The sequence below is a fragment of the Schistocerca piceifrons genome, chromosome 2, assembly GCF_021461385.2.
Source record: "Schistocerca piceifrons isolate TAMUIC-IGC-003096 chromosome 2, iqSchPice1.1, whole genome shotgun sequence".
Classification (NCBI taxonomy): domain Eukaryota; kingdom Metazoa; phylum Arthropoda; class Insecta; order Orthoptera; family Acrididae; genus Schistocerca; species Schistocerca piceifrons.
In genome coordinates, this window is record NC_060139.1 from 40059326 (window position 1) to 40084295 (window position 24970).

Here is a 24970-nt window from a genome sequence, read left to right on the forward strand (position 1 = left end):
GCTAGTCTGCGGCTTTCGTTTCTCAGCATCGTGTGTCTCCATGTGTCGACTTGTCTCGACTTTGCTCGGCTGACGCGAAAGCTGACGCTTGGAAATGGGCATATATGTAGAGGGCAGGCGCGACAAACGACTGGGAGAGACCAAAAAACGACAAACACACGACAGAACCTTTCATTTTATTGTGGCCACAGATTCGCCCCTTAGTGTACCGAGAGGCAAGAGTGGCGTCAGCGTGCGGGACCGCATAATTATTGCTAAGCAACAACGAAGCCGAAGGAAAAATGCAAAATGAAAGAAGGCAACAGCACGTCGAGTTCCCAGCCGAGCACGCATCCATGTACTAACCACGGCCAACGATTCCTAACGCCGGTGAACAGACGAGAACCGCTGCACTACGCGCGGTGTGGCCGTTGGCGACAGTATCGCGCAACGTGTAGACACCTTACTTCTTGTGAAGATCGCTTGTTATTTACCTGGCAGTGTGTCGCTGGAGGAAGCATTGTCTTTTAGGGGAGAAAAATGAAATGGCACTTGGTGCGGTCGAATACGTGGCCTTTGTGTTCACAGCACGACGCTCTAACTTACTCAGCTATCGAGCTACGCAATGTGGCACGTCTGCAGTCCAATACCCGATCCACCGTCTCATCCACCTTTATTACTGCCCTGACACTCATTTACGCACATATCTGCTTTCGTTCACGTTTGCTCGCCTGATGCTTGGACCCCAAAAACCACAACCCAAAGATATCGTAAATGCCGTGAGAATAACCAAGACTCAGCAAACAAAAGAATGTTCGGCTACCGGGAATCGATTCCGGGCCTCGTGGCTGAAAGCCATGTCTCCTAACAGCTTTCCATTCTTTCAGGCCGCCAGACAATCAGACTTGCAAGGCAAGCACCATAGTCACTGCCGTTTCTCGTAGTATCTGTGGAACCTGTTCCCGCGTAATTTACTTGTTTTCCCGCATGTACGAAATTGGTAGTTTTGGAATATTTAAAATGCATTGTCAGATATGGGGTTCGAACCCACGCTCCCCTTCGGGAACCAGAGCTTAAATCTGGCGCCTTAGACCGCTCGGCCAATCCGACGCGTGGGCGCCAAATCTATCCACCGTCGTTTCTCGGTATACCTCCAGAGCCTGACTGCGAAATTAGCGTGTTTTTTTCTTGTGTGAAGGAAATACGTTGGTTTTAGAGTATTTAAAACGAGTTGTCAGATGTGAGGTTGCACCCCACCCTCACTTTCGGGAACCACAGCTTAAACATGGTGCCTTACACCATTGTTTTCCGTCGCCATCTGTCTTGAGTGGAACGAGCAGAACTGTAGTTATCAATATTCACACTGACGCAGAGAAAACAAAAAACGACAGAAGAGGCCGTTCCCTAGCAACGGCTACGCTGTGCATTTCGCCCTCAGGGGAAGCTAATGATAGGCTCCAGGCGAGCATCAAACTAACCAACTTAATATTGTGATACTTAGGCGCTTTCTACTTCTGGATTGGCACACACATGCTGAATCGTCTCTGGATCATCAGTAAGTACGTCACATTAGATATTTGTTTTATCGCCCTGCTGTAAATTAAAGGGCAGTTTTTCAACGGCTGTCAGTTCTGCTTCTAGCTACGCTACATCGCCCTAGCAGCACCTACGCACTGTGTTCAGATGTGCTCACCTCCGCCCTGGCGTTGAGCGCCTACAGCGCCGTCGCCTTCGGCCTCTGATGGCAGGAGGGTAGCCGACACATCAAGGCGTGGGTGGGACGCAGCACAACGCGGTGGTGGTGTAACGGTCAGCATGGTTGCTTCCCAAGCAGTTGATCCGGGTTCGATTCCCGGCCACCGCACAAAAGGTACTTTTTTCTTCTACGGGTATTCCACGTAACGAAACGCGATCTTCGAAACTGTGAACTGTCGCGGTACGAATAGTTTTCCTTCGCCCCTCGTCTCAGTCCGTGCTGCCAGGGCGCTAGTCTGCGGCTTTCGTTTCTCAGCATCGTGTGTCTCCATGTGTCGACTTGTCTCGACTTTGCTCGGCTGACGCGAAAGCTGACGCTTGGAAATGGGCATATATGTAGAGGGCAGGCGCGACAAACGACTGGGAGAGACCAAAAAACGACAAACACACGACAGAACCTTTCATTTTATTGTGGCCACAGATTCGCCCCTTAGTGTACCGAGAGGCAAGAGTGGCGTCAGCGTGCGGGACCGCATAATTATTGCTAAGCAACAACGAAGCCGAAGGAGAAATGCAAAATGAAAGAAGGCAACAGCACGTCGAGTTCCCAGCCGAGCACGCATCCATGTACTAACCACGGCCAACGATTCCTAACGCCGGTGAACAGACGAGAACCGCTGCACTACGCGCGGTGTGGCCGTTGGCGACAGTATCGCGCAACGTGTAGACACCTTACTTCTTGTGAAGATCGCTTGTTATTTACCTGGCAGTGTGTCGCTGGAGGAAGCATTGTCTTTTAGGGGAGAAAAATGAAATGGCACTTGGTGCGGTCGAATACGTGGCCTTTGTGTTCACAGCACGACGCTCTAACTTACTCAGCTATCGAGCTACGCAATGTGGCACGTCTGCAGTCCAATACCCGATCCACCGTCTCATCCACCTTTATTACTGCCCTGACACTCATTTACGCACATATCTGCTTTCGTTCACGTTTGCTCGCCTGATGCTTGGACCCCAAAAACCACAACCCAAAGATATCGTAAATGCCGTGAGAATAACCAAGACTCAGCAAACAAAAGAATGTTCGGCTACCGGGAATCGATTCCGGGCCTCGTGGCTGAAAGCCATGTCTCCTAACAGCTTTCCATTCTTTCAGGCCGCCAGACAATCAGACTTGCAAGGCAAGCACCATAGTCACTGCCGTTTCTCGTAGTATCTGTGGAACCTGTTCCCGCGTAATTTACTTGTTTTCCCGCATGTACGAAATTGGTAGTTTTGGAATATTTAAAATGCATTGTCAGATGTGGGGTTCGAACCCACGCTCCCCTTCGGGAACCAGAGCTTAAATCTGGCGCCTTAGACCGCTCGGCCAATCCGACGCGTGGGCGCCAAATCTCTTCCACCGTCGTTTCTCGGTATATCTCCAGAGCCTGACTGCGAAATTAGCGTGTTTTTTTCTTGTGTGAAGGAAATACGTTGGTTTTAGAGTATTTAAAACGAGTTGTCAGATGTGAGGTTGCACCCCACCCTCACTTTCGGGAACCACAGCTTAAACATGGTGCCTTACACCATTGTTTTCCGTCGCCATCTGTCTTGAGTGGAACGAGCAGAACTGTAGTTATCAATATTCACACTGACGCAGAGAAAACAAAAAACGACAGAAGAGGCCGTTCCCTAGCAACGGCTACGCTGTGCATTTCGCCCTCAGGGGAAGCTAATGATAGGCTCCAGGCGAGCATCAAACTAACCAACTTAATATTGTGATACTTAGGCGCTTTCTACTTCTGGATTGGCACACACATGCTGAATCGTCTCTGGATCATCAGTAAGTACGTCACATTAGATATTTGTTTTATCGCCCTGCTGTAAATTAAAGGGCAGTTTTTCAACGGCTGTCAGTTCTGCTTCTAGCTACGCTACATCGCCCTAGCAGCACCTACGCACTGCGTTCAGATGTGCTCACCTCCGCCCTGGCGTTGAGCGCCTACAGCGCCGTCGCCTTCGGCCTCTGATGGCAGGAGGGTAGCCGACACATCAAGGCGTGGGTGGGACGCAGCACAACGCGGTGGTGGTGTAACGGTCAGCATGGTTGCTTCCCAAGCAGTTGATCCGGGTTCGATTCCCGGCCACCGCACAAAAGGTACTTTTTTCTTCTACGGGTATTCCACGTAACGAAACGCGATCTTCGAAACTGTGAACTGTCGCGGTACGAATAGTTTTCCTTCGCCCCTCGTCTCAGTCCGTGCTGCCAGGGCGCTAGTCTGCGGCTTTCGTTTCTCAGCATCGTGTGTCTCCATGTGTCGACTTGTCTCGACTTTGCTCGGCTGACGCGAAAGCTGACGCTTGGAAATGGGCATATATGTAGAGGGCAGGCGCGACAAACGACTGGGAGAGACCAAAAAACGACAAACACACGACAGAACCTTTCATTTTATTGTGGCCACAGATTCGCCCCTTAGTGTACCGAGAGGCAAGAGTGGCGTCAGCGTGCGGGACCGCATAATTATTGCTAAGCAACAACGAAGCCGAAGGAAAAATGCAAAATGAAAGAAGGCAACAGCACGTCGAGTTCCCAGCCGAGCACGCATCCATGTACTAACCACGGCCAACGATTCCTAACGCCGGTGAACAGACGAGAACCGCTGCACTACGCGCGGTGTGGCCGTTGGCGACAGTATCGCGCAACGTGTAGACACCTTACTTCTTGTGAAGATCGCTTGTTATTTACCTGGCAGTGTGTCGCTGGAGGAAGCATTGTCTTTTAGGGGAGAAAAATGAAATGGCACTTGGTGCGGTCGAATACGTGGCCTTTGTGTTCACAGCACGACGCTCTAACTTACTCAGCTATCGAGCTACGCAATGTGGCACGTCTGCAGTCCAATACCCGATCCACCGTCTCATCCACCTTTATTACTGCCCTGACACTCATTTACGCACATATCTGCTTTCGTTCACGTTTGCTCGCCTGATGCTTGGACCCCAAAAACCACAACCCAAAGATATCGTAAATGCCGTGAGAATAACCAAGACTCAGCAAACAAAAGAATGTTCGGCTACCGGGAATCGATTCCGGGCCTCGTGGCTGAAAGCCATGTCTCCTAACAGCTTTCCATTCTTTCAGGCCGCCAGACAATCAGACTTGCAAGGCAAGCACCATAGTCACTGCCGTTTCTCGTAGTATCTGTGGAACCTGTTCCCGCGTAATTTACTTGTTTTCCCGCATGTACGAAATTGGTAGTTTTGGAATATTTAAAATGCATTGTCAGATGTGGGGTTCGAACCCACGCTCCCCTTCGGGAACCAGAGCTTAAATCTGGCGCCTTAGACCGCTCGGCCAATCCGACGCGTGGGCGCCAAATCTCTTCCACCGTCGTTTCTCGGTATATCTCCAGAGCCTGACTGCGAAATTAGCGTGTTTTTTTCTTGTGTGAAGGAAATACGTTGGTTTTAGAGTATTTAAAACGAGTTGTCAGATGTGAGGTTGCACCCCACCCTCACTTTCGGGAACCACAGCTTAAACATGGTGCCTTACACCATTGTTTTCCGTCGCCATCTGTCTTGAGTGGAACGAGCAGAACTGTAGTTATCAATATTCACACTGACGCAGAGAAAACAAAAAACGACAGAAGAGGCCGTTCCCTAGCAACGGCTACGCTGTGCATTTCGCCCTCAGGGGAAGCTAATGATAGGCTCCAGGCGAGCATCAAACTAACCAACTTAATATTGTGATACTTAGGCGCTTTCTACTTCTGGATTGGCACACACATGCTGAATCGTCTCTGGATCATCAGTAAGTACGTCACATTAGATATTTGTTTTATCGCCCTGCTGTAAATTAAAGGGCAGTTTTTCAACGGCTGTCAGTTCTGCTTCTAGCTACGCTACATCGCCCTAGCAGCACCTACGCACTGCGTTCAGATGTGCTCACCTCCGCCCTGGCGTTGAGCGCCTACAGCGCCGTCGCCTTCGGCCTCTGATGGCAGGAGGGTAGCCGACACATCAAGGCGTGGGTGGGACGCAGCACAACGCGGTGGTGGTGTAACGGTCAGCATGGTTGCTTCCCAAGCAGTTGATCCGGGTTCGATTCCCGGCCACCGCACGAAAGGTACTTTTTTCTTCTACGGGTATTCCACGTAACGAAACGCGATCTTCGAAACTGTGAACTGTCGCGGTACGAATAGTTTTCCTTCGCCCCTCGTCTCAGTCCGTGCTGCCAGGGCGCTAGTCTGCGGCTTTCGTTTCTCAGCATCGTGTGTCTCCATGTGTCGACTTGTCTCGACTTTGCTCGGCTGACGCGAAAGCTGACGCTTGGAAATGGGCATATATGTAGAGGGCAGGCGCGACAAACGACTGGGAGAGACCAAAAAACGACAAACACACGACAGAACCTTTCATTTTATTGTGGCCACAGATTCGCCCCTTAGTGTACCGAGAGGCAAGAGTGGCGTCAGCGTGCGGGACCGCATAATTATTGCTAAGCAACAACGAAGCCGAAGGAAAAATGCAAAATGAAAGAAGGCAACAGCACGTCGAGTTCCCAGCCGAGCACGCATCCATGTACTAACCACGGCCAACGATTCCTAACGCCGGTGAACAGACGAGAACCGCTGCACTACGCGCGGTGTGGCCGTTGGCGACAGTATCGCGCAACGTGTAGACACCTTACTTCTTGTGAAGATCGCTTGTTATTTACCTGGCAGTGTGTCGCTGGAGGAAGCATTGTCTTTTAGGGGAGAAAAATGAAATGGCACTTGGTGCGGTCGAATACGTGGCCTTTGTGTTCACAGCACGACGCTCTAACTTACTCAGCTATCGAGCTACGCAATGTGGCACGTCTGCAGTCCAATACCCGATCCACCGTCTCATCCACCTTTATTACTGCCCTGACACTCATTTACGCACATATCTGCTTTCGTTCACGTTTGCTCGCCTGATGCTTGGACCTCAAAAACCACAACCCAAAGATATCGTAAATGCCGTGAGAGTAACCAAGACTCAGCAAACAAAAGAATGTTCGGCTACCGGGAATCGATTCCGGGCCTCGTGGCTGAAAGCCATGTCTCCTAACAGCTTTCCATTCTTTCAGGCCGCCAGACAATCAGACTTGCAAGGCAAGCACCATAGTCACTGCCGTTTCTCGTAGTATCTGTGGAACCTGTTCCCGCGTAATTTACTTGTTTTCCCGCATGTACGAAATTGGTAGTTTTGGAATATTTAAAATGCATTGTCAGATGTGGGGTTCGAACCCACGCTCCCCTTCGGGAACCAGAGCTTAAATCTGGCGCCTTAGACCGCTCGGCCAATCTGACGCGTGGGCGCCAAATCTCTTCCACCGTCGTTTCTCGGTATATCTCCAGAGCCTGACTGCGAAATTAGCGTGTTTTTTTCTTGTGTGAAGGAAATACGTTGGTTTTAGAGTATTTAAAACGAGTTGTCAGATGTGAGGTTGCACCCCACCCTCACTTTCGGGAACCACAGCTTAAACATGGTGCCTTACACCATTGTTTTCCGTCGCCATCTGTCTTGAGTGGAACGAGCAGAACTGTAGTTATCAATATTCACACTGACGCAGAGAAAACAAAAAACGACAGAAGAGGCCGTTCCCTAGCAACGGCTACGCTGTGCATTTCGCCCTCAGGGGAAGCTAATGATAGGCTCCAGGCGAGCATCAAACTAACCAACTTAATATTGTGATACTTAGGCGCTTTCTACTTCTGGATTGGCACACACATGCTGAATCGTCTCTGGATCATCAGTAAGTACGTCACATTAGATATTTGTTTTATCGCCCTGCTGTAAATTAAAGGGCAGTTTTTCAACGGCTGTCAGTTCTGCTTCTAGCTACGCTACATCGCCCTAGCAGCACCTACGCACTGCGTTCAGATGTGCTCACCTCCGCCCTGGCGTTGAGCGCCTACAGCGCCGTCGCCTTCGGCCTCTGATGGCAGGAGGGTAGCCGACACATCAAGGCGTGGGTGGGACGCAGCACAACGCGGTGGTGGTGTAACGGTCAGCATGGTTGCTTCCCAAGCAGTTGATCCGGGTTCGATTCCCGGCCACCGCACAAAAGGTACTTTTTTCTTCTACGGGTATTCCACGTAACGAAACGCGATCTTCGAAACTGTGAACTGTCGCGGTACGAATAGTTTTCCTTCGCCCCTCGTCTCAGTCCGTGCTGCCAGGGCGCTAGTCTGCGGCTTTCGTTTCTCAGCATCGTGTGTCTCCATGTGTCGACTTGTCTCGACTTTGCTCGGCTGACGCGAAAGCTGACGCTTGGAAATGGGCATATATGTAGAGGGCAGGCGCGACAAACGACTGGGAGAGACCAAAAAACGACAAACACACGACAGAACCTTTCATTTTATTGTGGCCACAGATTCGCCCCTTAGTGTACCGAGAGGCAAGAGTGGCGTCAGCGTGCGGGACCGCATAATTATTGCTAAGCAACAACGAAGCCGAAGGAAAAATGCAAAATGAAAGAAGGCAACAGCACGTCGAGTTCCCAGCCGAGCACGCATCCATGTACTAACCACGGCCAACGATTCCTAACGCCGGTGAACAGACGAGAACCGCTGCACTACGCGCGGTGTGGCCGTTGGCGACAGTATCGCGCAACGTGTAGACACCTTACTTCTTGTGAAGATCGCTTGTTATTTACCTGGCAGTGTGTCGCTGGAGGAAGCATTGTCTTTTAGGGGAGAAAAATGAAATGGCACTTGGTGCGGTCGAATACGTGGCCTTTGTGTTCACAGCACGACGCTCTAACTTACTCAGCTATCGAGCTACGCAATGTGGCACGTCTGCAGTCCAATACCCGATCCACCGTCTCATCCACCTTTATTACTGCCCTGACACTCATTTACGCACATATCTGCTTTCGTTCACGTTTGCTCGCCTGATGCTTGGACCCCAAAAACCACAACCCAAAGATATCGTAAATGCCGTGAGAATAACCAAGACTCAGCAAACAAAAGAATGTTCGGCTACCGGGAATCGATTCCGGGCCTCGTGGCTGAAAGCCATGTCTCCTAACAGCTTTCCATTCTTTCAGGCCGCCAGACAATCAGACTTGCAAGGCAAGCACCATAGTCACTGCCGTTTCTCGTAGTATCTGTGGAACCTGTTCCCGCGTAATTTACTTGTTTTCCCGCATGTACGAAATTGGTAGTTTTGGAATATTTAAAATGCATTGTCAGATATGGGGTTCGAACCCACGCTCCCCTTCGGGAACCAGAGCTTAAATCTGGCGCCTTAGACCGCTCGGCCAATCCGACGCGTGGGCGCCAAATCTATCCACCGTCGTTTCTCGGTATACCTCCAGAGCCTGACTGCGAAATTAGCGTGTTTTTTTCTTGTGTGAAGGAAATACGTTGGTTTTAGAGTATTTAAAACGAGTTGTCAGATGTGAGGTTGCACCCCACCCTCACTTTCGGGAACCACAGCTTAAACATGGTGCCTTACACCATTGTTTTCCGTCGCCATCTGTCTTGAGTGGAACGAGCAGAACTGTAGTTATCAATATTCACACTGACGCAGAGAAAACAAAAAACGACAGAAGAGGCCGTTCCCTAGCAACGGCTACGCTGTGCATTTCGCCCTCAGGGGAAGCTAATGATAGGCTCCAGGCGAGCATCAAACTAACCAACTTAATATTGTGATACTTAGGCGCTTTCTACTTCTGGATTGGCACACACATGCTGAATCGTCTCTGGATCATCAGTAAGTACGTCACATTAGATATTTGTTTTATCGCCCTGCTGTAAATTAAAGGGCAGTTTTTCAACGGCTGTCAGTTCTGCTTCTAGCTACGCTACATCGCCCTAGCAGCACCTACGCACTGTGTTCAGATGTGCTCACCTCCGCCCTGGCGTTGAGCGCCTACAGCGCCGTCGCCTTCGGCCTCTGATGGCAGGAGGGTAGCCGACACATCAAGGCGTGGGTGGGACGCAGCACAACGCGGTGGTGGTGTAACGGTCAGCATGGTTGCTTCCCAAGCAGTTGATCCGGGTTCGATTCCCGGCCACCGCACAAAAGGTACTTTTTTCTTCTACGGGTATTCCACGTAACGAAACGCGATCTTCGAAACTGTGAACTGTCGCGGTACGAATAGTTTTCCTTCGCCCCTCGTCTCAGTCCGTGCTGCCAGGGCGCTAGTCTGCGGCTTTCGTTTCTCAGCATCGTGTGTCTCCATGTGTCGACTTGTCTCGACTTTGCTCGGCTGACGCGAAAGCTGACGCTTGGAAATGGGCATATATGTAGAGGGCAGGCGCGACAAACGACTGGGAGAGACCAAAAAACGACAAACACACGACAGAACCTTTCATTTTATTGTGGCCACAGATTCGCCCCTTAGTGTACCGAGAGGCAAGAGTGGCGTCAGCGTGCGGGACCGCATAATTATTGCTAAGCAACAACGAAGCCGAAGGAAAAATGCAAAATGAAAGAAGGCAACAGCACGTCGAGTTCCCAGCCGAGCACGCATCCATGTACTAACCACGGCCAACGATTCCTAACGCCGGTGAACAGACGAGAACCGCTGCACTACGCGCGGTGTGGCCGTTGGCGACAGTATCGCGCAACGTGTAGACACCTTACTTCTTGTGAAGATCGCTTGTTATTTACCTGGCAGTGTGTCGCTGGAGGAAGCATTGTCTTTTAGGGGAGAAAAATGAAATGGCACTTGGTGCGGTCGAATACGTGGCCTTTGTGTTCACAGCACGACGCTCTAACTTACTCAGCTATCGAGCTACGCAATGTGGCACGTCTGCAGTCCAATACCCGATCCACCGTCTCATCCACCTTTATTACTGCCCTGACACTCATTTACGCACATATCTGCTTTCGTTCACGTTTGCTCGCCTGATGCTTGGACCCCAAAAACCACAACCCAAAGATATCGTAAATGCCGTGAGAATAACCAAGACTCAGCAAACAAAAGAATGTTCGGCTACCGGGAATCGATTCCGGGCCTCGTGGCTGAAAGCCATGTCTCCTAACAGCTTTCCATTCTTTCAGGCCGCCAGACAATCAGACTTGCAAGGCAAGCACCATAGTCACTGCCGTTTCTCGTAGTATCTGTGGAACCTGTTCCCGCGTAATTTACTTGTTTTCCCGCATGTACGAAATTGGTAGTTTTGGAATATTTAAAATGCATTGTCAGATATGGGGTTCGAACCCACGCTCCCCTTCGGGAACCAGAGCTTAAATCTGGCGCCTTAGACCGCTCGGCCAATCCGACGCGTGGGCGCCAAATCTATCCACCGTCGTTTCTCGGTATACCTCCAGAGCCTGACTGCGAAATTAGCGTGTTTTTTTCTTGTGTGAAGGAAATACGTTGGTTTTAGAGTATTTAAAACGAGTTGTCAGATGTGAGGTTGCACCCCACCCTCACTTTCGGGAACCACAGCTTAAACATGGTGCCTTACACCATTGTTTTCCGTCGCCATCTGTCTTGAGTGGAACGAGCAGAACTGTAGTTATCAATATTCACACTGACGCAGAGAAAACAAAAAACGACAGAAGAGGCCGTTCCCTAGCAACGGCTACGCTGTGCATTTCGCCCTCAGGGGAAGCTAATGATAGGCTCCAGGCGAGCATCAAACTAACCAACTTAATATTGTGATACTTAGGCGCTTTCTACTTCTGGATTGGCACACACATGCTGAATCGTCTCTGGATCATCAGTAAGTACGTCACATTAGATATTTGTTTTATCGCCCTGCTGTAAATTAAAGGGCAGTTTTTCAACGGCTGTCAGTTCTGCTTCTAGCTACGCTACATCGCCCTAGCAGCACCTACGCACTGTGTTCAGATGTGCTCACCTCCGCCCTGGCGTTGAGCGCCTACAGCGCCGTCGCCTTCGGCCTCTGATGGCAGGAGGGTAGCCGACACATCAAGGCGTGGGTGGGACGCAGCACAACGCGGTGGTGGTGTAACGGTCAGCATGGTTGCTTCCCAAGCAGTTGATCCGGGTTCGATTCCCGGCCACCGCACAAAAGGTACTTTTTTCTTCTACGGGTATTCCACGTAACGAAACGCGATCTTCGAAACTGTGAACTGTCGCGGTACGAATAGTTTTCCTTCGCCCCTCGTCTCAGTCCGTGCTGCCAGGGCGCTAGTCTGCGGCTTTCGTTTCTCAGCATCGTGTGTCTCCATGTGTCGACTTGTCTCGACTTTGCTCGGCTGACGCGAAAGCTGACGCTTGGAAATGGGCATATATGTAGAGGGCAGGCGCGACAAACGACTGGGAGAGACCAAAAAACGACAAACACACGACAGAACCTTTCATTTTATTGTGGCCACAGATTCGCCCCTTAGTGTACCGAGAGGCAAGAGTGGCGTCAGCGTGCGGGACCGCATAATTATTGCTAAGCAACAACGAAGCCGAAGGAGAAATGCAAAATGAAAGAAGGCAACAGCACGTCGAGTTCCCAGCCGAGCACGCATCCATGTACTAACCACGGCCAACGATTCCTAACGCCGGTGAACAGACGAGAACCGCTGCACTACGCGCGGTGTGGCCGTTGGCGACAGTATCGCGCAACGTGTAGACACCTTACTTCTTGTGAAGATCGCTTGTTATTTACCTGGCAGTGTGTCGCTGGAGGAAGCATTGTCTTTTAGGGGAGAAAAATGAAATGGCACTTGGTGCGGTCGAATACGTGGCCTTTGTGTTCACAGCACGACGCTCTAACTTACTCAGCTATCGAGCTACGCAATGTGGCACGTCTGCAGTCCAATACCCGATCCACCGTCTCATCCACCTTTATTACTGCCCTGACACTCATTTACGCACATATCTGCTTTCGTTCACGTTTGCTCGCCTGATGCTTGGACCCCAAAAACCACAACCCAAAGATATCGTAAATGCCGTGAGAATAACCAAGACTCAGCAAACAAAAGAATGTTCGGCTACCGGGAATCGATTCCGGGCCTCGTGGCTGAAAGCCATGTCTCCTAACAGCTTTCCATTCTTTCAGGCCGCCAGACAATCAGACTTGCAAGGCAAGCACCATAGTCACTGCCGTTTCTCGTAGTATCTGTGGAACCTGTTCCCGCGTAATTTACTTGTTTTCCCGCATGTACGAAATTGGTAGTTTTGGAATATTTAAAATGCATTGTCAGATGTGGGGTTCGAACCCACGCTCCCCTTCGGGAACCAGAGCTTAAATCTGGCGCCTTAGACCGCTCGGCCAATCCGACGCGTGGGCGCCAAATCTCTTCCACCGTCGTTTCTCGGTATATCTCCAGAGCCTGACTGCGAAATTAGCGTGTTTTTTTCTTGTGTGAAGGAAATACGTTGGTTTTAGAGTATTTAAAACGAGTTGTCAGATGTGAGGTTGCACCCCACCCTCACTTTCGGGAACCACAGCTTAAACATGGTGCCTTACACCATTGTTTTCCGTCGCCATCTGTCTTGAGTGGAACGAGCAGAACTGTAGTTATCAATATTCACACTGACGCAGAGAAAACAAAAAACGACAGAAGAGGCCGTTCCCTAGCAACGGCTACGCTGTGCATTTCGCCCTCAGGGGAAGCTAATGATAGGCTCCAGGCGAGCATCAAACTAACCAACTTAATATTGTGATACTTAGGCGCTTTCTACTTCTGGATTGGCACACACATGCTGAATCGTCTCTGGATCATCAGTAAGTACGTCACATTAGATATTTGTTTTATCGCCCTGCTGTAAATTAAAGGGCAGTTTTTCAACGGCTGTCAGTTCTGCTTCTAGCTACGCTACATCGCCCTAGCAGCACCTACGCACTGCGTTCAGATGTGCTCACCTCCGCCCTGGCGTTGAGCGCCTACAGCGCCGTCGCCTTCGGCCTCTGATGGCAGGAGGGTAGCCGACACATCAAGGCGTGGGTGGGACGCAGCACAACGCGGTGGTGGTGTAACGGTCAGCATGGTTGCTTCCCAAGCAGTTGATCCGGGTTCGATTCCCGGCCACCGCACAAAAGGTACTTTTTTCTTCTACGGGTATTCCACGTAACGAAACGCGATCTTCGAAACTGTGAACTGTCGCGGTACGAATAGTTTTCCTTCGCCCCTCGTCTCAGTCCGTGCTGCCAGGGCGCTAGTCTGCGGCTTTCGTTTCTCAGCATCGTGTGTCTCCATGTGTCGACTTGTCTCGACTTTGCTCGGCTGACGCGAAAGCTGACGCTTGGAAATGGGCATATATGTAGAGGGCAGGCGCGACAAACGACTGGGAGAGACCAAAAAACGACAAACACACGACAGAACCTTTCATTTTATTGTGGCCACAGATTCGCCCCTTAGTGTACCGAGAGGCAAGAGTGGCGTCAGCGTGCGGGACCGCATAATTATTGCTAAGCAACAACGAAGCCGAAGGAAAAATGCAAAATGAAAGAAGGCAACAGCACGTCGAGTTCCCAGCCGAGCACGCATCCATGTACTAACCACGGCCAACGATTCCTAACGCCGGTGAACAGACGAGAACCGCTGCACTACGCGCGGTGTGGCCGTTGGCGACAGTATCGCGCAACGTGTAGACACCTTACTTCTTGTGAAGATCGCTTGTTATTTACCTGGCAGTGTGTCGCTGGAGGAAGCATTGTCTTTTAGGGGAGAAAAATGAAATGGCACTTGGTGCGGTCGAATACGTGGCCTTTGTGTTCACAGCACGACGCTCTAACTTACTCAGCTATCGAGCTACGCAATGTGGCACGTCTGCAGTCCAATACCCGATCCACCGTCTCATCCACCTTTATTACTGCCCTGACACTCATTTACGCACATATCTGCTTTCGTTCACGTTTGCTCGCCTGATGCTTGGACCCCAAAAACCACAACCCAAAGATATCGTAAATGCCGTGAGAATAACCAAGACTCAGCAAACAAAAGAATGTTCGGCTACCGGGAATCGATTCCGGGCCTCGTGGCTGAAAGCCATGTCTCCTAACAGCTTTCCATTCTTTCAGGCCGCCAGACAATCAGACTTGCAAGGCAAGCACCATAGTCACTGCCGTTTCTCGTAGTATCTGTGGAACCTGTTCCCGCGTAATTTACTTGTTTTCCCGCATGTACGAAATTGGTAGTTTTGGAATATTTAAAATGCATTGTCAGATGTGGGGTTCGAACCCACGCTCCCCTTCGGGAACCAGAGCTTAAATCTGGCGCCTTAGACCGCTCGGCCAATCCGACGCGTGGGCGCCAAATCTCTTCCACCGTCGTTTCTCGGTATATCTCCAGAGCCTGACTGCGAAATTAGCGTGTTTTTTTCTTGTGTGAAGGAAATACGTTGGTTTTAGAGTATTTAAAACGAGTTGTCAGATGTGAGGTTGCACCCCACCCTCACTTTCGGGAACCACAGCTTAAACATGGTGCCTTACACCATTGTTTTCCGTCGCCATCTGTCTTGAGTGGAACGAGCAGAACTGTAGTTATCAATATTCACACTGACGCAGAGAAAACAAAAAACGACAGAAGAGGCCGTTCCCTAGCAACGGCTACGCTGTGCATTTCGCCCTCAGGGGAAGCTAATGATAGGCTCCAGGCGAGCATCAAACTAACCAACTTAATATTGTGATACTTAGGCGCTTTCTACTTCTGGATTGGCACACACATGCTGAATCGTCTCTGGATCATCAGTAAGTACGTCACATTAGATATTTGTTTTATCGCCCTGCTGTAAATTAAAGGGCAGTTTTTCAACGGCTGTCAGTTCTGCTTCTAGCTACGCTACATCGCCCTAGCAGCACCTACGCACTGCGTTCAGATGTGCTCACCTCCGCCCTGGCGTTGAGCGCCTACAGCGCCGTCGCCTTCGGCCTCTGATGGCAGGAGGGTAGCCGACACATCAAGGCGTGGGTGGGACGCAGCACAACGCGGTGGTGGTGTAACGGTCAGCATGGTTGCTTCCCAAGCAGTTGATCCGGGTTCGATTCCCGGCCACCGCACAAAAGGTACTTTTTTCTTCTACGGGTATTCCACGTAACGAAACGCGATCTTCGAAACTGTGAACTGTCGCGGTACGAATAGTTTTCCTTCGCCCCTCGTCTCAGTCCGTGCTGCCAGGGCGCTAGTCTGCGGCTTTCGTTTCTCAGCATCGTGTGTCTCCATGTGTCGACTTGTCTCGACTTTGCTCGGCTGACGCGAAAGCTGACGCTTGGAAATGGGCATATATGTAGAGGGCAGGCGCGACAAACGACTGGGAGAGACCAAAAAACGACAAACACACGACAGAACCTTTCATTTTATTGTGGCCACAGATTCGCCCCTTAGTGTACCGAGAGGCAAGAGTGGCGTCAGCGTGCGGGACCGCATAATTATTGCTAAGCAACAACGAAGCCGAAGGAAAAATGCAAAATGAAAGAAGGCAACAGCACGTCGAGTTCCCAGCCGAGCACGCATCCATGTACTAACCACGGCCAACGATTCCTAACGCCGGTGAACAGACGAGAACCGCTGCACTACGCGCGGTGTGGCCGTTGGCGACAGTATCGCGCAACGTGTAGACACCTTACTTCTTGTGAAGATCGCTTGTTATTTACCTGGCAGTGTGTCGCTGGAGGAAGCATTGTCTTTTAGGGGAGAAAAATGAAATGGCACTTGGTGCGGTCGAATACGTGGCCTTTGTGTTCACAGCACGACGCTCTAACTTACTCAGCTATCGAGCTACGCAATGTGGCACGTCTGCAGTCCAATACCCGATCCACCGTCTCATCCACCTTTATTACTGCCCTGACACTCATTTACGCACATATCTGCTTTCGTTCACGTTTGCTCGCCTGATGCTTGGACCCCAAAAACCACAACCCAAAGATATCGTAAATGCCGTGAGAATAACCAAGACTCAGCAAACAAAAGAATGTTCGGCTACCGGGAATCGATTCCGGGCCTCGTGGCTGAAAGCCATGTCTCCTAACAGCTTTCCATTCTTTCAGGCCGCCAGACAATCAGACTTGCAAGGCAAGCACCATAGTCACTGCCGTTTCTCGTAATATCTGTGGAACCTGTTCCCGCGTAATTTACTTGTTTTCCCGCATGTACGAAATTGGTAGTTTTGGAATATTTAAAATGCATTGTCAGATGTGGGGTTCGAACCCACGCTCCCCTTCGGGAACCAGAGCTTAAATCTGGCGCCTTAGACCGCTCGGCCAATCCGACGCGTGGGCGCCAAATCTCTTCCACCGTCGTTTCTCGGTATATCTCCAGAGCCTGACTGCGAAATTAGCGTGTTTTTTTCTTGTGTGAAGGAAATACGTTGGTTTTAGAGTATTTAAAACGAGTTGTCAGATGTGAGGTTGCACCCCACCCTCACTTTCGGGAACCACAGCTTAAACATGGTGCCTTACACCATTGTTTTCCGTCGCCATCTGTCTTGAGTGGAACGAGCAGAACTGTAGTTATCAATATTCACACTGACGCAGAGAAAACAAAAAACGACAGAAGAGGCCGTTCCCTAGCAACGGCTACGCTGTGCATTTCGCCCTCAGGGGAAGCTAATGATAGGCTCCAGGCGAGCATCAAACTAACCAACTTAATATTGTGATACTTAGGCGCTTTCTACTTCTGGATTGGCACACACATGCTGAATCGTCTCTGGATCATCAGTAAGTACGTCACATTAGATATTTGTTTTATCGCCCTGCTGTAAATTAAAGGGCAGTTTTTCAACGGCTGTCAGTTCTGCTTCTAGCTACGCTACATCGCCCTAGCAGCACCTACGCACTGCGTTCAGATGTGCTCACCTCCGCCCTGGCGTTGAGCGCCTACAGCGCCGTCGCCTTCGGCCTCTGATGGCAGGAGGGTAGCCGACACATCAAGGCGTGGGTGGGACGCAGCACAACGCGGTGGTGGTGTAACGGTCAGCATGGTTGCTTCCCAAGCAGTTGATCCGGGTTCGATTCCCGGCCACCGCACAAAAGGTACTTTTTTCTTCTACGGGTATTCCACGTAACGAAACGCGATCTTCGAAACTGTGAACTGTCGCGGTACGAATAGTTTTCCTTCGCCCCTCGTCTCAGTCCGTGCTGCCAGGGCGCTAGTCTGCGGCTTTCGTTTCTCAGCATCGTGTGTCTCCATGTGTCGACTTGTCTCGACTTTGCTCGGCTGACGCGAAAGCTGACGCTTGGAAATGGGCATATATGTAGAGGGCAGGCGCGACAAACGACTGGGAGAGACCAAAAAACGACAAACACACGACAGAACCTTTCATTTTATTGTGGCCACAGATTCGCCCCTTAGTGTACCGAGAGGCAAGAGTGGCGTCAGCGTGCGGGACCGCATAATTATTGCTAAGCAACAACGAAGCCGAAGGAAAAATGCAAAATGAAAGAAGGCAACAGCACGTCGAGTTCCCAGCCGAGCACGCATCCATGTACTAACCACGGCCAACGATTCCTAACGCCGGTGAACAGACGAGAACCGCTGCACTACGCGCGGTGTGGCCGTTGGCGACAGTATCGCGCAACGTGTAGACACCTTACTTCTTGTGAAGATCGCTTGTTATTTACCTGGCAGTGTGTCGCTGGAGGAAGCATTGTCTTTTAGGGGAGAAAAATGAAATGGCACTTGGTGCGGTCGAATACGTGGCCTTTGTGTTCACAGCACGACGCTCTAACTTACTCAGCTATCGAGCTACGCAATGTGGCACGTCTGCAGTCCAATACCCGATCCACCGTCTCATCCACCTTTATTACTGCCCTGACACTCATTTACGCACATATCTGCTTTCGTTCACGTTTGCTCGCCTGATGCTTGGACCCCAAAAACCACAACCCAAAGATATCGTAAATGCCGTGAGAATAACCAAGACTCAGCAAACAAAAGAATGTTCGGCTACCGGGAATCGATTCCGGGCCTCGTGGCTGAAAGCCATGTCTCCTAACAGCTTTCCATTCTTTCAGGCCGCCAGACAATCAGACTTGCAAGGCAAGCACCATAGTCACTGCCGTTTCTCGTAGTATCTGTGGAACCTGTTCCCGCGTAATTTACTTGTTTTCCCGCATGTACGAAATTGGTAGTTTTGGAATATTTAAAATGCATTGTCAGATGTGGGGTTCGAACCCACGCTCCCCTTCGGGAACCAGAGCTTAAATCTGGCGCCTTAGACCGCTCGGCCAATCCGACGCGTGGGCGCCAAATCTCTTCCACCGTCGTTTCTCGGTATATCTCCAGAGCCTGACTGCGAAATTAGCGTGTTTTTTTCTTGTGTGAAGGAAATACGTTGGTTTTAGAGTATTTAAAACGAGTTGTCAGATGTGAGGTTGCACCCCACCCTCACTTTCGGGAACCACAGCTTAAACATGGTGCCTTACACCATTGTTTTCCGTCGCCATCTGTCTTGAGTGGAACGAGCAGAACTGTAGTTATCAATATTCACACTGACGCAGAGAAAACAAAAAACGACAGAAGAGGCCGTTCCCTAGCAACGGCTACGCTGTGCATTTCGCCCTCAGGGGAAGCTAATGATAGGCTCCAGGCGAGCATCAAACTAACCAACTTAATATTGTGATACTTAGGCGCTTTCTACTTCTGGATTGGCACACACATGCTGAATCGTCTCTGGATCATCAGTAAGTACGTCACATTAGATATTTGTTTTATCGCCCTGCTGTAAATTAAAGGGCAGTTTTTCAACGGCTGTCAGTTCTGCTTCTAGCTACGCTACATCGCCCTAGCAGCACCTACGCACTGCGTTCAGATGTGCTCACCTCCGCCCTGGCGTTGAGCGCCTACAGCGCCGTCGCCTTCGGCCTCTGATGGCAGGAGGGTAGCCGACACATCAAGGCGTGGGTGGGACGCAGCACAACGCGGTGGTGGTGTAACGGTCAGCATGGTTGCTTCCCAAGCAGTTGATCCGGGTTCGATTCCCGGCCACCGCACAAAAGGTACTTTTTTCTTCTACGGGTATTCCACGTAACGAAACGCGATCTTCGAAACTGTGAACTGTCGCGGTACGAATAGTTTTCCTTCGCCCCTCGTCTCAGTCCGTGCTGCCAGGGCGCTAGTCTGCGGCTTTCGTTTCTCAGCATCGTGTGTCTCCATGTGTCGACTTGTCTCGACTTTGCTCGGCTGACGCGAAAGCTGACGCTTGGAAATGGGCATATATGTAGAGGGCAGGCGCGACAAACGACTGGGAGAGACCAAAAAACGACAAACACACGACAGAACCTTTCATTTTATTGTGGCCACAGATTCGCCCCTTAGTGTACCGAGAGGCAAGAGTGGCGTCAGCGTGCGGGACCGCATAATTATTGCTAAGCAACAACGAAGCCGAAGGAAAAATGCAAAATGAAAGAAGGCAACAGCACGTCGAGTTCCCAGCCGAGCACGCATCCATGTACTAACCACGGCCAACGATTCCTAACGCCGGTGAACAGACGAGAACCGCTGCACTACGCGCGGTGTGGCCGTTGGCGACAGTATCGCGCAACGTGTAGACACCTTACTTCTTGTGAAGATCGCTTGTTATTTACCTGGCAGTGTGTCGCTGGAGGAAGCATTGTCTTTTAGGGGAGAAAAATGAAATGGCACTTGGTGCGGTCGAATACGTGGCCTTTGTGTTCACAGCACGACGCTCTAACTTACTCAGCTATCGAGCTACGCAATGTGGCACGTCTGCAGTCCAATACCCGATCCACCGTCTCATCCACCTTTATTACTGCCCTGACACTCATTTACGCACATATCTGCTTTCGTTCACGTTTGCTCGCCTGATGCTTGGACCCCAAAAACCACAACCCAAAGATATCGTAAATGCCGTGAGAATAACCAAGACTCAGCAAACAAAAGAATGTTCGGCTACCGGGAATCGATTCCGGGCCTCGTGGCTGAAAGCCATGTCTCCTAACAGCTTTCCATTCTTTCAGGCCGCCAGACAATCAGACTTGCAAGGCAAGCACCATAGTCACTGCCGTTTCTCGTAGTATCTGTGGAACCTGTTCCCGCGTAATTTACTTGTTTTCCCGCATGTACGAAATTGGTAGTTTTGGAATATTTAAAATGCATTGTCAGATGTGGGGTTCGAACCCACGCTCCCCTTCGGGAACCAGAGCTTAAATCTGGCGCCTTAGACCGCTCGGCCAATCCGACGCGTGGGCGCCAAATCTCTTCCACCGTTGTTTCTCGGTATATCTCCAGAGCCTGACTGCGAAATTAGCGTGTTTTTTTCTTGTGTGAAGGAAATACGTTGGTTTTAGAGTATTTAAAACGAGTTGTCAGATGTGAGGTTGCACCCCACCCTCACTTTCGGGAACCACAGCTTAAACATGGTGCCTTACACCATTGTTTTCCGTCGCCATCTGTCTTGAGTGGAACGAGCAGAACTGTAGTTATCAATATTCACACTGACGCAGAGAAAACAAAAAACGACAGAAGAGGCCGTTCCCTAGCAACGGCTACGCTGTGCATTTCGCCCTCAGGGGAAGCTAATGATAGGCTCCAGGCGAGCATCAAACTAACCAACTTAATATTGTGATACTTAGGCGCTTTCTACTTCTGGATTGGCACACACATGCTGAATCGTCTCTGGATCATCAGTAAGTACGTCACATTAGATATTTGTTTTATCGCCCTGCTGTAAATTAAAGGGCAGTTTTTCAACGGCTGTCAGTTCTGCTTCTAGCTACGCTACATCGCCCTAGCAGCACCTACGCACTGCGTTCAGATGTGCTCACCTCCGCCCTGGCGTTGAGCGCCTACAGCGCCGTCGCCTTCGGCCTCTGATGGCAGGAGGGTAGCCGACACATCAAGGCGTGGGTGGGACGCAGCACAACGCGGTGGTGGTGTAACGGTCAGCATGGTTGCTTCCCAAGCAGTTGATCCGGGTTCGATTCCCGGCCACCGCACAAAAGGTACTTTTTTCTTCTACGGGTATTCCACGTAACGAAACGCGATCTTCGAAACTGTGAACTGTCGCGGTACGAATAGTTTTCCTTCGCCCCTCGTCTCAGTCCGTGCTGCCAGGGCGCTAGTCTGCGGCTTTCGTTTCTCAGCATCGTGTGTCTCCATGTGTCGACTTGTCTCGACTTTGCTCGGCTGACGCGAAAGCTGACGCTTGGAAATGGGCATATATGTAGAGGGCAGGCGCGACAAACGACTGGGAGAGACCAAAAAACGACAAACACACGACAGAACCTTTCATTTTATTGTGGCCACAGATTCGCCCCTTAGTGTACCGAGAGGCAAGAGTGGCGTCAGCGTGCGGGACCGCATAATTATTGCTAAGCAACAACGAAGCCGAAGGAAAAATGCAAAATGAAAGAAGGCAACAGCACGTCGAGTTCCCAGCCGAGCACGCATCCATGTACTAACCACGGCCAACGATTCCTAACGCCGGTGAACAGACGAGAACCGCTGCACTACGCGCGGTGTGGCCGTTGGCGACAGTATCGCGCAACGTGTAGACACCTTACTTCTTGTGAAGATCGCTTGTTATTTACCTGGCAGTGTGTCGCTGGAGGAAGCATTGTCTTTTAGGGGAGAAAAATGAAATGGCACTTGGTGCGGTCGAATACGTGGCCTTTGTGTTCACAGCACGACGCTCTAACTTACTCAGCTATCGAGCTACGCAATGTGGCACGTCTGCAGTCCAATACCCGATCCACCGTCTCATCCACCTTTATTACTGCCCTGACACTCATTTACGCACATATCTGCTTTCGTTCACGTTTGCTCGCCTGATGCTTGGACCCCAAAAACCACAACCCAAAGATATCGTAAATGCCGTGAGAATAACCAAGACTCAGCAAACAAAAGAATGTTCGGCTACCGGGAATCGATTCCGGGCCTCGTGGCTGAAAGCCATGTCTCCTAACAGCTTTCCATTCTTTCAGGCCGCCAGACAATCAGACTTGCAAGGCAAGCACCATAGTCACTGCCGTTTCTCGTAGTATCTGTGGAACCTGTTCCCGCGTAATTTACTTGTTTTCCCGCATGTACGAAATTGGTAGTTTTGGAATATTTAAAATGCATTGTCAGATGTGGGGTTCGAACCCACGCTCCCCTTCGGGAACCAGAGCTTAAATCTGGCGCCTTAGACCGCTCGGCCAATCTGACGCGTGGGCGCCAAATCTCTTCCACCGTCGTTTCTCGGTATATCTCCAGAGCCTGACTGCGAAATTAGCGTGTTTTTTTCTTGTGTGAAGGAAATACGTTGGTTTTAGAGTATTTAAAACGAGTTGTCAGATGTGAGGTTGCACCCCACCCTCACTTTCGGGAACCACAGCTTAAACATGGTGCCTTACACCATTGTTTTCCGTCGCCATCTGTCTTGAGTGGAACGAGCAGAACTGTAGTTATCAATATTCACACTGACGCAGAGAAAACAAAAAACGACAGAAGAGGCCGTTCCCTAGCAACGGCTACGCTGTGCATTTCGCCCTCAGGGGAAGCTAATGATAGGCTCCAGGCGAGCATCAAACTAACCAACTTAATATTGTGATACTTAGGCGCTTTCTACTTCTGGATTGGCACACACATGCTGAATCGTCTCTGGATCATCAGTAAGTACGTCACATTAGATATTTGTTTTATCGCCCTGCTGTAAATTAAAGGGCAGTTTTTCAACGGCTGTCAGTTCTGCTTCTAGCTACGCTACATCGCCCTAGCAGCACCTACGCACTGCGTTCAGATGTGCTCACCTCCGCCCTGGCGTTGAGCGCCTACAGCGCCGTCGCCTTCGGCCTCTGATGGCAGGAGGGTAGCCGACACATCAAGGCGTGGGTGGGACGCAGCACAACGCGGTGGTGGTGTAACGGTCAGCATGGTTGCTTCCCAAGCAGTTGATCCGGGTTCGATTCCCGGCCACCGCACAAAAGGTACTTTTTTCTTCTACGGGTATTCCACGTAACGAAACGCGATCTTCGAAACTGTGAACTGTCGCGGTACGAATAGTTTTCCTTCGCCCCTCGTCTCAGTCCGTGCTGCCAGGGCGCTAGTCTGCGGCTTTCGTTTCTCAGCATCGTGTGTCTCCATGTGTCGACTTGTCTCGACTTTGCTCGGCTGACGCGAAAGCTGACGCTTGGAAATGGGCATATATGTAGAGGGCAGGCGCGACAAACGACTGGGAGAGACCAAAAAACGACAAACACACGACAGAACCTTTCATTTTATTGTGGCCACAGATTCGCCCCTTAGTGTACCGAGAGGCAAGAGTGGCGTCAGCGTGCGGGACCGCATAATTATTGCTAAGCAACAACGAAGCCGAAGGAAAAATGCAAAATGAAAGAAGGCAACAGCACGTCGAGTTCCCAGCCGAGCACGCATCCATGTACTAACCACGGCCAACGATTCCTAACGCCGGTGAACAGACGAGAACCGCTGCACTACGCGCGGTGTGGCCGTTGGCGACAGTATCGCGCAACGTGTAGACACCTTACTTCTTGTGAAGATCGCTTGTTATTTACCTGGCAGTGTGTCGCTGGAGGAAGCATTGTCTTTTAGGGGAGAAAAATGAAATGGCACTTGGTGCGGTCGAATACGTGGCCTTTGTGTTCACAGCACGACGCTCTAACTTACTCAGCTATCGAGCTACGCAATGTGGCACGTCTGCAGTCCAATACCCGATCCACCGTCTCATCCACCTTTATTACTGCCCTGACACTCATTTACGCACATATCTGCTTTCGTTCACGTTTGCTCGCCTGATGCTTGGACCCCAAAAACCACAACCCAAAGATATCGTAAATGCCGTGAGAATAACCAAGACTCAGCAAACAAAAGAATGTTCGGCTACCGGGAATCGATTCCGGGCCTCGTGGCTGAAAGCCATGTCTCCTAACAGCTTTCCATTCTTTCAGGCCGCCAGACAATCAGACTTGCAAGGCAAGCACCATAGTCACTGCCGTTTCTCGTAGTATCTGTGGAACCTGTTCCCGCGTAATTTACTTGTTTTCCCGCATGTACGAAATTGGTAGTTTTGGAATATTTAAAATGCATTGTCAGATGTGGGGTTCGAACCCACGCTCCCCTTCGGGAACCAGAGCTTAAATCTGGCGCCTTAGACCGCTCGGCCAATCCGACGCGTGGGCGCCAAATCTCTTCCACCGTCGTTTCTCGGTATATCTCCAGAGCCTGACTGCGAAATTAGCGTGTTTTTTTCTTGTGTGAAGGAAATACGTTGGTTTTAGAGTATTTAAAACGAGTTGTCAGATGTGAGGTTGCACCCCACCCTCACTTTCGGGAACCACAGCTTAAACATGGTGCCTTACACCATTGTTTTCCGTCGCCATCTGTCTTGAGTGGAACGAGCAGAACTGTAGTTATCAATATTCACACTGACGCAGAGAAAACAAAAAACGACAGAAGAGGCCGTTCCCTAGCAACG

At 50.5% G+C, this 24970-nt stretch overlaps 25 non-coding genes across 25 annotated transcripts; 12 read left to right on the plus strand and 13 right to left on the minus strand.

Moving 5' to 3' along the window:
- Nucleotides 1-1005: 1005 nt before the first annotated feature.
- Trnal-uaa lies at nt 1006-1089 on the minus strand. The gene has a single exon. It is a non-coding gene; the product is annotated as a tRNA-Leu (tRNA).
- A 682-nt stretch (nt 1090-1771) lies between these two features.
- On the plus strand, nt 1772-1843 carry Trnag-ccc. Its single transcript has one exon. It is a non-coding gene; the product is annotated as a tRNA-Gly (tRNA).
- Nucleotides 1844-2969: 1126 nt separating this feature from the next.
- Nucleotides 2970-3053, minus strand: Trnal-uaa. Its single transcript has one exon. It is a non-coding gene; the product is annotated as a tRNA-Leu (tRNA).
- Nucleotides 3054-3736: 683 nt separating this feature from the next.
- Trnag-ccc lies at nt 3737-3808 on the plus strand. Its single transcript has one exon. It is a non-coding gene; the product is annotated as a tRNA-Gly (tRNA).
- Nucleotides 3809-4934: 1126 nt separating this feature from the next.
- On the minus strand, nt 4935-5018 carry Trnal-uaa. Its single transcript has one exon. It is a non-coding gene; the product is annotated as a tRNA-Leu (tRNA).
- Nucleotides 5019-5701: 683 nt separating this feature from the next.
- On the plus strand, nt 5702-5773 carry Trnag-ccc. Its single transcript has one exon. It is a non-coding gene; the product is annotated as a tRNA-Gly (tRNA).
- A 1126-nt stretch (nt 5774-6899) lies between these two features.
- On the minus strand, nt 6900-6983 carry Trnal-uaa. The gene has a single exon. It is a non-coding gene; the product is annotated as a tRNA-Leu (tRNA).
- Nucleotides 6984-7666: 683 nt separating this feature from the next.
- On the plus strand, nt 7667-7738 carry Trnag-ccc. Its single transcript has one exon. It is a non-coding gene; the product is annotated as a tRNA-Gly (tRNA).
- A 1126-nt stretch (nt 7739-8864) lies between these two features.
- Nucleotides 8865-8948, minus strand: Trnal-uaa. Its single transcript has one exon. It is a non-coding gene; the product is annotated as a tRNA-Leu (tRNA).
- A 682-nt stretch (nt 8949-9630) lies between these two features.
- On the plus strand, nt 9631-9702 carry Trnag-ccc. Its single transcript has one exon. It is a non-coding gene; the product is annotated as a tRNA-Gly (tRNA).
- A 1126-nt stretch (nt 9703-10828) lies between these two features.
- Trnal-uaa lies at nt 10829-10912 on the minus strand. The gene has a single exon. It is a non-coding gene; the product is annotated as a tRNA-Leu (tRNA).
- A 682-nt stretch (nt 10913-11594) lies between these two features.
- On the plus strand, nt 11595-11666 carry Trnag-ccc. The gene has a single exon. It is a non-coding gene; the product is annotated as a tRNA-Gly (tRNA).
- Nucleotides 11667-12792: 1126 nt separating this feature from the next.
- Trnal-uaa lies at nt 12793-12876 on the minus strand. Its single transcript has one exon. It is a non-coding gene; the product is annotated as a tRNA-Leu (tRNA).
- A 683-nt stretch (nt 12877-13559) lies between these two features.
- On the plus strand, nt 13560-13631 carry Trnag-ccc. Its single transcript has one exon. It is a non-coding gene; the product is annotated as a tRNA-Gly (tRNA).
- Nucleotides 13632-14757: 1126 nt separating this feature from the next.
- On the minus strand, nt 14758-14841 carry Trnal-uaa. The gene has a single exon. It is a non-coding gene; the product is annotated as a tRNA-Leu (tRNA).
- A 683-nt stretch (nt 14842-15524) lies between these two features.
- On the plus strand, nt 15525-15596 carry Trnag-ccc. The gene has a single exon. It is a non-coding gene; the product is annotated as a tRNA-Gly (tRNA).
- A 1126-nt stretch (nt 15597-16722) lies between these two features.
- Trnal-uaa lies at nt 16723-16806 on the minus strand. Its single transcript has one exon. It is a non-coding gene; the product is annotated as a tRNA-Leu (tRNA).
- Nucleotides 16807-17489: 683 nt separating this feature from the next.
- Nucleotides 17490-17561, plus strand: Trnag-ccc. The gene has a single exon. It is a non-coding gene; the product is annotated as a tRNA-Gly (tRNA).
- Nucleotides 17562-18687: 1126 nt separating this feature from the next.
- On the minus strand, nt 18688-18771 carry Trnal-uaa. The gene has a single exon. It is a non-coding gene; the product is annotated as a tRNA-Leu (tRNA).
- Nucleotides 18772-19454: 683 nt separating this feature from the next.
- On the plus strand, nt 19455-19526 carry Trnag-ccc. Its single transcript has one exon. It is a non-coding gene; the product is annotated as a tRNA-Gly (tRNA).
- A 1126-nt stretch (nt 19527-20652) lies between these two features.
- Trnal-uaa lies at nt 20653-20736 on the minus strand. Its single transcript has one exon. It is a non-coding gene; the product is annotated as a tRNA-Leu (tRNA).
- A 683-nt stretch (nt 20737-21419) lies between these two features.
- Nucleotides 21420-21491, plus strand: Trnag-ccc. Its single transcript has one exon. It is a non-coding gene; the product is annotated as a tRNA-Gly (tRNA).
- A 1126-nt stretch (nt 21492-22617) lies between these two features.
- Nucleotides 22618-22701, minus strand: Trnal-uaa. The gene has a single exon. It is a non-coding gene; the product is annotated as a tRNA-Leu (tRNA).
- A 683-nt stretch (nt 22702-23384) lies between these two features.
- Nucleotides 23385-23456, plus strand: Trnag-ccc. The gene has a single exon. It is a non-coding gene; the product is annotated as a tRNA-Gly (tRNA).
- A 1126-nt stretch (nt 23457-24582) lies between these two features.
- Nucleotides 24583-24666, minus strand: Trnal-uaa. Its single transcript has one exon. It is a non-coding gene; the product is annotated as a tRNA-Leu (tRNA).
- Nucleotides 24667-24970: the final 304 nt, after the last annotated feature.